At 39.6% G+C, this 11,572-nt stretch overlaps 1 protein-coding gene across 1 annotated transcript in view; it reads left to right on the top strand.

Moving 5' to 3' along the window:
* The first annotated feature begins 10,320 nt into the window (after positions 1-10,320).
* The window catches only part of LOC115220554 (putative amine oxidase [copper-containing]), an 83,800-nt gene continuing 82,548 nt past the window's right edge, over positions 10,321-11,572 (top strand). The window contains exon 1 of the mRNA XM_029790701.2: positions 10,321-10,608. The gene's annotated coding sequence lies outside the window, so the exon portion shown is untranslated. The remainder of the gene's footprint in view (positions 10,609-11,572) is intronic.

Genomic DNA, 11,572 nt, shown 5'->3' with positions numbered 1-11,572 from the left:
TAATGGGTCGTCTCTGCGTAATATCCTCTACCGTCATCGCTCTTCTCTCTCTCGGTCTTTTCTGCATCTCCCCTTTATCACTGGACATAAAGGCCTCTCTGACCTCATAATATTTCTTCACATGGCATCCATGAAACATTACACCTCCAATTCTTCTAAGCCTTTCTTTGTTGCTCCACATGGATAGTACAACAGATTTTTTTCTCCATTTATCCCAGAACTACATTTCACAAATCTCCAGTTTCCTAATCTTCTTGATGGGTCACGTTTCTGAGTAGCAAGCTCCTTGCTTGTGTTTTCGCCAGCTTCTTCTTCGGGTCATTCTTCAGGCCTTTGGTGAATAGTACTCTTACTCTTTTACTTGTTTCAGTCATTTGACTGTGGCCATGCTAGAGCACCGCCTTTAGTCGAGCAAATAGACCACAGGACTTATTCTTTGTAAGTCTAGTACTTATACTATCGGCCTCTTTTGCCGAACCGCTAAGTTACGGGGCATAAACACACTAGCAATCGGTTATCAAGCGATGTTGGGAGGACAAACACAAACACACAAACATACACACACATATATATATATATATATTATATATATATATTATATATATATATATATACATATATACGACGGGCTTCTTTCTTTTCCGTCTACCAAATCCACTGTGTCAGTCACCTTTCTCTCTAATCTACTCCCAGATTTTTGAGTAAACTCATCAGGTTTTTTTTCCAATCAAGTCCATCGACAGCTTACTCATAGTCAACAAAGACTTGCTGATCAATCTTAACGCTCTGCCCTCCTAAAGTTCTCACAACAGTGATTGCCTCTCTTGTCCCCATCCGTTTCTTGAAACCAAATTGGTCTCTCCTGATGAATCCCTCTGCTTTGGCCCTCAGCCTTCAACACTAGTTTTGGATACATGGGATATGAGGTTTATTTTGCGGTGACCTTCACATTTCTGGCAATTGGCCTTTTTTTCCTGGAGGGGCAATATGATGCTTTTCAAAAATTTTTATGACCATATACCAGATTTGTAGACTTTTTTGCTTAGGCTCATCAGCACCTGTATCACTTCTGAACTCTGTATCTCTGCAGGTATCCAATCTTTCCTTTCATTTTTACCCTTCTTAAGATCTTTCCTTACCTGCTTTGTCACACAGTACAAAGGCTCCCTGTCATATTCCATGGGAATCGCTCGAGGTTTGTTATCATTAAAGTTGGGATCTTCAATATACTCTTCCCACCTCTTGCTGACTTCATCTGATTTAGTAACGGTTTCACTTTGCTTGTTGAGGATATTCATGGTCTTTTGCGCAATTGAGTTTCTTCCCCTTTTGATATAGTCTGTTCATTAACCCAGCTCTTTCCATCTCTTTTATTTCCTTACACGCATCTCTTCAGTATTTCCTTCCAGCACGATTTATTTCTCTTCTCAGCTCATTGATAATTTTACTACACATCCTCTCTCCGTCTGCGGAGTTTATCTTCTACTGTCTGCTCTCTTCCATCTTTCCAAACATTTCTTCTGTCACCCATGGCTTCTTAACTGATTTCCTTTGTTCCTTCTCAAAGCGACGATTGCATTGGGAGCTGAGGGCGCTCAGAGACATTTAGAGTTCATATTAAGAAGGTCAGTGACGGGGGTCAAAACCAAACTGCATGCCATCAATCAAAATAACACAGAGCAGGAACCAAGATCATATATATATATATATATATATATATATATAATCAAGAAAAAAGCAACAAGAATGGATCGGTAGATTAGTACAATTGTTTCGTACTAAAAACATTTAATTTCAAGCTGCAAATATTACAGCAAATATAATATCAAGTATTCATCAGCTAAATCACATATAGGTTTTCCATATATTCTTAGAGAGTGTAAATATCCTCCTTATAAGTTATAGGAGTGAGTTCCATGAATCTGAAGTAAGATTCCAAGCACAATATATGTTTTTTCCAACAATACAACGTTTTTAAAATGATTATTAACATCTCAGAGAAGATAAATCTACTCATAAAAATGAGTATTATATATATATCTATATATATATATATCTATAATATATATATATATATATAATAGTATATATATATATATATATATAACACTAACAGCAGAACCCATCGTTGATCGGGTAATTACTTTTACTGATTATCGGGACCCACATTGAATGTATTATCGTATGCATAATTTATTCCTCCAGTATGGGTGCATTTTTAGAAGACAAAACTATAGGAGTGGCTGTGTGGTAAGTAGCTTACCAACCACATGGTTCCGGGTTCAGTCCCACTGCGTGGCCTCTTGGGCAAGCGTCTTCTACTATAGCCTCGGGCCGACCAAAGCCTTGTGAGTGGATTTGGTAGACGGAAACTGAAAAATTATATATGTATATATATATATATATATGTGTGTGTGTGTGTATGTGTGTGTGTGTGTGTGTGTTTGTCCCCCAAAATCGCTTGATAACCGATGGTGGCGTGTTTACGTCCCTTTAACTTAGCAGTTCGGCTAAAGAGGCCAATAGAATAAGTACTGGGCTTACAAAGAATAAGTCGTGGGGTCGATTTGCTCGATTAAAGGCGGTGCTCCAGCATGGCCCCAGTTTCTTGTGTTGTTTCTTGCACACGACGTGATGCTTTTCGAAGACGATGAGCTGCAAGTCGTGCACGTCGTTCGTCTTCGTTTTCTGCTGCACACCGAGCTGCCATTCTTTGTTTGCTAGTTGCAAGTCGTGCATTTCGTTGAGGTTCGGTTTCAGATGCACATCGAACCTTCCTTTTCCGTCGCTGATTTGCAAACCGTGGCCGTGTCTCATCGTCGTTTTCTGATGCACGTTGTGCGTTTGTTTGATGTTCGTTTTGTGACGGTCCTTTTTATGAGATTTTTTTTTTTTTTTTGATAATAGACATCAATAAGTAATAGTGAAACGAAATTCGGACGCTATGTTACAGTAATGCAAGGAAAATAGGTATATATTTCTTAATTGCCCACAAAGGGCTAAACATAGAGGGGACAAACAAGGACAGACAAAGGGATTAAGGCGATTACATCGATCCAAGTGGGTAACTGGTACTTTATTTATCGACCCCGAAAGGATGAAAGGCAAAGTCGACCTCGGCGGAATTTGAACTCAGAAGGTAGGGCAGACGAAATGCCTATTCTTTTACTACCCACAAGGGGCTAAACACAGAGAGGACAAACAAGGACAGACAAACGGATTAAGTCGATTATATCGACCCCAGTGCGTAACTGGTACTTTATTTATCGACCCCGAAAGGATGAAAGGCAAAGTCGACTCGGCGGAATTTGAACTCAGAGGTAAGCGGCAGACGAAATGCATATTCTTTACTACCCACAAGGGGCTAAACACAGAGAGGACAAACAAGGACAGAAAAACGGATTAAATCGATTATATCGACCCCAGTGCGTAACTGGTACTTTATTTATCGACCCCGAAAGGATGAAAGGCAAAGTCGACCTCGGCGGAATTTGAACTCAGAAGGTAGCGGCAGACGAAATGCCTATTTCTTTACTACCCACAAGGGGCTAAACACAGAGAGGACAAACAAGGACAGACAAACGGATTAAGTCGATTATATCGACCCCAGTGCGTAACCGGTACTTTATTTATCGACCCCGAAAGGATGAAAGGCAAAGTCGACCTCGGCGGAATTTGAACTCAGAAGGTAGCGGCAGACGAAATGCCTATTTCTTTACTACCCACAAGGGGCTAAACACAGGGAGGACAAACAAGGACAGACAAACGGATTAAGTCGATTATATCGACCCCAGTGCGTAACCGGTACTTTATTTATCGACCCCGAAAGGATGAAAGGCAAAGTCGACCTCGGCGGAATTTGAACTCAGAATGTAACGGCGGACGAAATACGGCTACGCATTTCGGCCGGCGTGCTAACGTTTCTGCCAGAGGTATATCACATAGGAAAATAGCTTTGACCCCCGTCACTGACCTTCTTAATATGAACTCTAAATGTCTCTTATGTGGTTGTCTTTCTGTTGGTGTGTTGAGGATTTTCATTTCACTGTGAATTCGTATCTGTCTCCGTATGGCTTCACTGTCTGCTTTTCTGAAAGAAATTTGTATAGTTATATCTGAACGAAGTCAGAAAAATAGGTATACATGTGTGTGTATGTATGTATGTATGTGTGTGTATGTGTTTGTGCGTGCGTTCTGTTAGAGAGAGAGAGACAGAGACAGAGACAGAGTAAAAAATATCGACGCCATTTCTTAAGAGTTGCACTCTGCTGGTGAAAAGTGGACAAAACACCCACTCTTATCATTTTCTTTCTTTTCACCTTTTACTTGTTTCAGTCATTAGATTGTGGCCATGCTGGGGCATCACCACGAAGAATTTTAGTTGGACGAATTGACCCCAGAATTTTATTTCATTTTTATTTACGACAGTCATTAGAGAGCGAGAGAGAGAGAGAGAGAAAGAGAGAAAGAGAGAAAGAGAGAGAGATTGACTGTGTTTAACTGTGCAGAACAGCCCATACTTGAATAAATAAATGAATAAATATATATGGTGTAGTGGTTGTCATTCTCTTGAACGCTGACCATTCTCGCCACAAGACAATTTCCGGCCAAATAGAAAGACAAAGATAGATAGATAGATAGATAGAGAGAGAGAGAGAGAGAGAGAGAGAGAGAGAGTGAAAGATGTCGATTCTTTGAAAATTTTGGCACTTTAGCTCTGGTCACACCATCAGCAGCATTATCATCACCATAGTTAATGTGGTGAAAGTGGACAAAACACCCACGCTTATAAATGAAATGATGTCTCAATTGATTTGTGGGACAAACAGACAGAAACTCATATATATAGTAACAAAATAATAAATAAAACATATGCATATATACATACACATATGTACATACCTACATCTATATGTATATATACATGCATATATAGGTACAGGACACAAAAAAAAACTTTGAACACAATGAGAGACGAAAACATAAAAACAAGACCATGGAAACGGACTTTTTTCAAACAACGTAAAAACAGAGTACAAAGAAATACAACACAAGGAATATTCCCCTTCTTCAACTGCCCCTGCTTCGTCTACTCCGTATATATATATATATATATATATATATATATAATATATATATATATATATATATATATATATATATATATATATATGATTAATAAATAAAATCATATATATATATATATATATATATATATATGATTTAATAAATAAATATATGCATACATACATACATACATACATACATACATATATGTACGTACCTACATCTACATGTATATATACATGCATATATAAATATATATATATACGTGAGTACAGGACACCACAAATAGACGTAGAGCTCACCGAGAAACGAAAACGTAAAAACAAACATGGAAACGGACCTTTTTTTAACAACGAAAAAACAGAGTACAAGACAAACAACACAAGGAAAATTCCCCTTCATCAGCTGTCCCCAGTTCGACTCCATGCGTGTTTCGAAGGTAAGGACAGAACACGACTCGTCGAACTAGCCCTTCCTGCGAAAGAATTAAATAAAATTCCTTTGCAGAGGGGTAAAAACAGGGAAAGAAAAAATGTGAGAAAAACAGGACGTAAAAACAATACAAATAAAAATACAAATAAAAAACAAATACAAAATAAGAAACAAATACAAAAAAATACAGTACAAGAAATAAAAACAAACAAGGAAACAAACAATGAGGACCTTTTTTAGCCTAGACGAGGAAAAATTCAAGAGCGCAGGAAAAAAGCGTGTTCTCAGTCACTCTCATTTCGTCGCCGTTCTACTGTCTGACTATGAATTTCATTACAGCGGACTTTACTTGTGCTTCACAAGACTCACGCTCTCCACCTAGAGAGTACTACCAGTATTGGTGTACGATGTGTCACACACCAGGTAGCAATAATCGAATTAAGCTGTCTGACTTGATTTACCATAATCCTGCAGATTTTGCAAAGCAAAGGAGGCAGTAGACCATAGCTAAGGAGACTACCCCATCAATTGCTTTTTGAGAGTTGGTGATTCGGGAGCCCTCAGGTTGACCTTTGCTCAGATCCTATTCGACATACACACATTATTGGATGGCCGTTGACTCCTCTCATGAAACCCTCCGCCCTTTGACGGGTCTTCTCTTTTCGTCTCACAGGAAATCGACCCCAGGACTTATTCTTTGTAAGCCTAGTACTTATTTTATCGGTTTCTTTTGCCGAACCGCTAAGTTACGGGGATTTTAAACACACCAACATCAAGCGATGGTGGAGGGGGGGGAACAAACGCAGACACAAAGACACACTAAGATAAGCATATTCATACATATATATATATATTATATATATATATATATACGGCGGGCTTCTTTCAGTTTCTACCAAATCCACTCTGAAGGCTTTGATCGGACCAAGGCTATAGTAGAAGACACTTTCCTATGGTGTCAGCAGTGGGACTAAACCAGGAACCATGTGGCTGAGAAGCAAGCTTCTTACCACCCTATGTACCTAGGTATGAATCTCAGATCAATTGGTTCGGGTTGTGCCGACGGGTTTTGTCTTTTCGCCCCACCGGAAAATCGACCCCAGGACTTATTCTTCGTAAGCCTAGTAGAAACACTCGGTTTTTACCTAATGTACAAGTTATGAATGAATTATCATGCTAGTGAAACACACACACACGTGCGCGTGGGTGCGTATATATTATTGCTATTATTATTATTGATTGAATTTTCTTTTTACTCCACTGACCCTTTTATTAATTTTTGTGCGAAGACGCATTTCCTTTATATCAAAGAAATATTTGTTCCCATGAGGGATATTATTAAAGGTCACTAAATTTTATCAATATATAATTTCTAAAGCTGAACACTTTAATGCTTTCAATGTAATGCAAAAACGATTGACATCAGAATTTCTAATTTCCGGTTGGTCTCAGTAGATTCCGGTGGTTTTTAAAATTATACATTGCGGACTCAAAGAAGTAATGCTCTCATTCTGGTTACCCTATCATCTCTTGAGACCGCGTTTTATCTATGCAATTATATATACAGAACGTTAATGCTAGATTTTACATATACATATTTACACTGTAATATTTGAATTATTTATACATCATTATAAATCACGTACTCGAAGAAATATTCCCGTTTTAAGCATGAAATATTTCTTTCTTGTATGATACTCGTCATGCAGAAAAGGAAACTTATATCTGTGGCATGAAATTGTGCCTTTGCAAACTTTTGGTAATTGAGAAGTCAGGGTTTCCAACCCAAAGGCTGGCAAAAACGTTAGCACGCCGGGCGAAATGCGTAGCAGTATTTCGTCTGCCGTTACGTTCTGAGTTCAAATTCCGCCGAGGTCGACTTTGCTTTCATCCTTTCGGAGTCGATTAAATAAGTACCATTTACGCACTGGGGTCGATGTAATCGACTTAATCCGTTTGTCTGTCCTTGTTTGTCATCTCTGTGTTTAGCCCCTTGTGGGTAGTAAAGAAATAGGTATGTCAGACCATTACTTCAATATTCAGTGAACGTTGCCTGCGATGGCTTGGTTATATGCGTTGCCTGTGTGGAAGTCTAAAGATTTATTGTAGGGCCTACGCGAGTATAAAAGCGTCCAAAAAGTCATGCCTACCTCAGATACATGGGTGTGTGCAGAAAGAATTTCTGTCCAGTGTACATTGGAAGGACATAGCGAAAACGGTATAATCTGGAGAAAAGCAGGAGGGGGATCCAAATAAAGCAAAGGATGCTCACCACGACAACTCAGCACAGTGAAGACGTAAGACGAAAGTGAATGAGATCTGAAAAGGAGAGGAAATATGATATTTTCATCACCTCTTTGAAAGGGCAGAGATTAACGAGAGTACAACCATGTCCCTCGTTTAAAGACTTCTCTTGTATTACCAATTTCTCTACCTTCATTCGATGTAAAAAGTTCATTGTTTTCACTCGAGCCGTTTTGAAAGGTCTTTCAGTTCACGATTTATAGCAAATAAAAATATACATGGTAGAAATAAATGATTATTCCACCATTCCATTATTTCATTAAGCATCTTAATTATGATGTAGTCACTGATTCTCCACAATACTGGAATTCGGTTATGCAATGATTGAAATATTGATATCAGATTAGACCAGAATATATATATATATACACATACATTCGAAAGGCCCTCATGTAAGGATAACAACTGTGCAGTATGCAGGAGGAACCAACAGGTTAACTGTTAGGTTAGGAATGTAGTCTGTAGCAGATGATGTACTAGGGGAATGTACAGAAACAAGACAACATACATTGAGTAGGCACCTCATATCTATTTATTTATCTACTTGTGAAGTCATTCACTCGTGAATTTCATCACACACAACATGGACAAAATTTCTTCTTAAGAAAAAATACATATTCAAATAAGTAAAACATAATATCATGAATAGCGATAGCGAAACCGGTCGATATATTAAAAATTATATTGAAACTATGTAAGTGTGCGTATTTTCCTTTTTTAATTTCATATATATATATATATATATATATATATATTACCATGTGACTTCCTTAGGGGGGTTACGGCCGTTTCGCAACCTTTTTCATGGTGAATTAGTTTTGTACGGAAAAAAGTTTGCATACATGTACGCATTAATATGTATGCTGAGCATACCTGTTAATGCAGACATGTTTGCATTAGAGAAGTATGATTTAAATGCGAATCGATCTCGGCTCGCAAACATCGTTCACCTGAGGTCAGCTTGCCCATTTCAATATCTCTGTCCTCAACACTCATCACACACCAAATTCTTTCTTTCTTCCTTCCTGCCTGCCTGCCTTTCTTCCTTTCTTTCACCCTGCCTTTTTTCTTTCTTCTTTCCCTCTTTCCTTCTTTTCTTTCGTTCTTTCTTGCTTTCTTCGTTCATTCGTTCGTTCGCTCCTTTCTGTCTGTCTGTCTGTCTGTTTGTCTCTCTTTTAATCATCACTATTAATTATATATTTTTTTACTACCCACAGGGGGCTAAACACAGAGGAGACAAACAAGGACTGACAAACGGATTAAGTGGATTACATCGACCCCAGTGAGTAACTGGTACTTAATTTATCGACCCCGAAAGGATGAAAGGCAAAGTCGACCTCGGCGGAATTTGAACCCAGAACGTAACGGTAAACGAAATACGGCTACGGCGCTGTCATCATCACCATAACCACCACCACCATCATCATCATCACCAATCATCATCATCACCACAGTCACCGTCACCACCAACACCATCGCGACTAGTACAACTCCCGCTCCATCACCATCCTCAGCAATGGATGAATCGGAAACAACTGAAAGACGACAGTCATAACAACAACAACACCAATGAGGCAACGACGGGGCTGTTACGGGGTCGCTTAACTTGTTAGAAAAAGCAGCCAAATTTCTCTCCAATCACACGCTACATGTTAAAGAAAGACGGAATGGTCACGGCTGGAATGTCTTTCGTCACTGTTCTGCTGAATGAGAGCGACATGTGGTTAAACAGTAGGAGTAATATCAGCATTAGAAAACAGCCAGCGGAACAGAAAGACCGCCATCACCACCACCTCCACCACCACTACCGCCACCACCACCAACCCACACCACCACAACCACCACCACCTCCACTACCACTATCACCTAGCACCCTCATAATAATCTTCACTGCCATCATCTCTGTTACCACTATCGGAATCATCCGTAACATCTTCACCGCCATCACTACCACTACGCCCCCACAATCACCCTCCCGACCAGCTTCCTCAAAAATACTCACAACCACCGCCACCATCGTTACAATCATCATCATCAGCAGCATTAGTAGCAGCAGCATCAGCATCAGCAGCAGTAAGGGGGATCAGCCAACTGATTCTGTATTTATCCTAGATAACCTAATTCAGTTGGTTGTAAGCGCAACAGATTTTTTTCAAGGATGATGATGATTTAAAAGAGAGAGAGAAAAGGAGAAAGGGCCCAAGGAAAGAAACGAAAAGGAAAGAACGATGTGTTTGCGTGTGCGTGTGCGTATGTGAGTGTGTGTGCGTGTGTGTGTGTGTGTGAGTGTATGCACTCAATTAATACACGCAGGCGCACGCACACGTATATACTATGAATAGGAGTGGCTGCTAATTGATAACGATGCTTTAAAAGAGAAAGAAGAAAGGGAATATAGTTTATAAATATAATATATATATATATATTATATATATATACTGAGAGAAAGAGACAGACAGAGAGAGAAAGCAAGAGAGAGAGAGGGAGATAGGATATTAGATATATGAGAGAGGTGGTGGTGGTGGTGGTAGTGGTAGTGTAGGTGGTGCTAGTGGTGATGGCGTTAGAGGTAGCGATGCTGGTGGTACAGTTGTTGGTGATAAAGTCGAAAAAGAGTTGCTCGCGCCATATATTGGACAGAAGCGAAGACTTAGCAGTGAAGAATTTTTAGCGGTGTTGTGTGTTGAATGAGACACCAGTGAAAAGAGGCCGCAGCATATTCTGCTGCCGTCTGTTGTTGTATTCCCGGATGTCGCCTGGTGGCAATGGCTTCGATTGTTGTTATGTAATACCTACACTGTCAAGGTAAGTCCTTCGTAAATTCTATACGCGTCACACACACACACACACACACACACACACACACACACACACAGACAGACAGATATAGTTACTGATTTGCACATACGCATACACACACTCACAACCACATGTGTTTGTGGTTATTCTTATTCTTTTACTTGTTTCAGTCATTTGACTGCGGCCATGCTGGAGCACTGCCTCAAAAGGTTTTATTCGAACAAAACGACCCCAGGACTTATTGGTACTACTTGAGAACAGTGGTCCAGGTGCGCGCACTCGCGTAGTCACGCATCAGCGCTAGCTAGTCGTGACTAGTCGATCCTTACTTTGTGTTTTTTTTGTGTTATTTACTTTGTTTAAAAAATTATTTACTTTGTTTTTATGTTTTATTTACTTTGTTTAAAAAAAATTATTTTGTGTAAAAAAATTATTTATTTTGTGTTTTGATTTACTTTGCTAGGTAGTCGTTGTAGGATCGACTAGTCACGACTAGCTAGCGCGGATGCGCGAGTACGCGAGTGCGCGCACCGGGACCACTGTTCTCAAGTAGTACCGACTTATTTATTTTTAAAGCCCAGTGCTTATTCTATCAGTTCTTTTGCCGAACCGGTAACTTACGGAGACGTAAACACACCAACACCGGTTGTCAAGCGGTGATGGGAGGGAGCTGCAAGCACACACACACACACATATATATATACGACGGGCTTCTTTCAGTTTCCGTCTACCATATCCACACACAAGGCTTTGGTCGACCCGAAGCTATAGTAGAAGACGCTTGCCCAAGGGGGCCATGCTTTGGACTGGACCCGGAACCATGTGGTTGGGAAGCAAGCTACTTACCACACAGCCACGCCTGTTTTATTTAGACTTTTATAAACGTGTAAACATTGTGTACAGTGTTTTTACATTTATTGAACTAGACGAAATGCTTAACGGTATTTCACCCGTCGCCACGTTCTGAGTT

Source organism: Octopus sinensis, linkage group LG16 (genome assembly GCF_006345805.1).
Source record: "Octopus sinensis linkage group LG16, ASM634580v1, whole genome shotgun sequence".
In the NCBI taxonomy this organism is placed as follows: Eukaryota; Metazoa; Mollusca; class Cephalopoda; order Octopoda; family Octopodidae; genus Octopus; species Octopus sinensis.
Note: the sequence above shows the minus strand (reverse complement) of the source record. Positions and strands in the feature narration are given on the sequence as shown.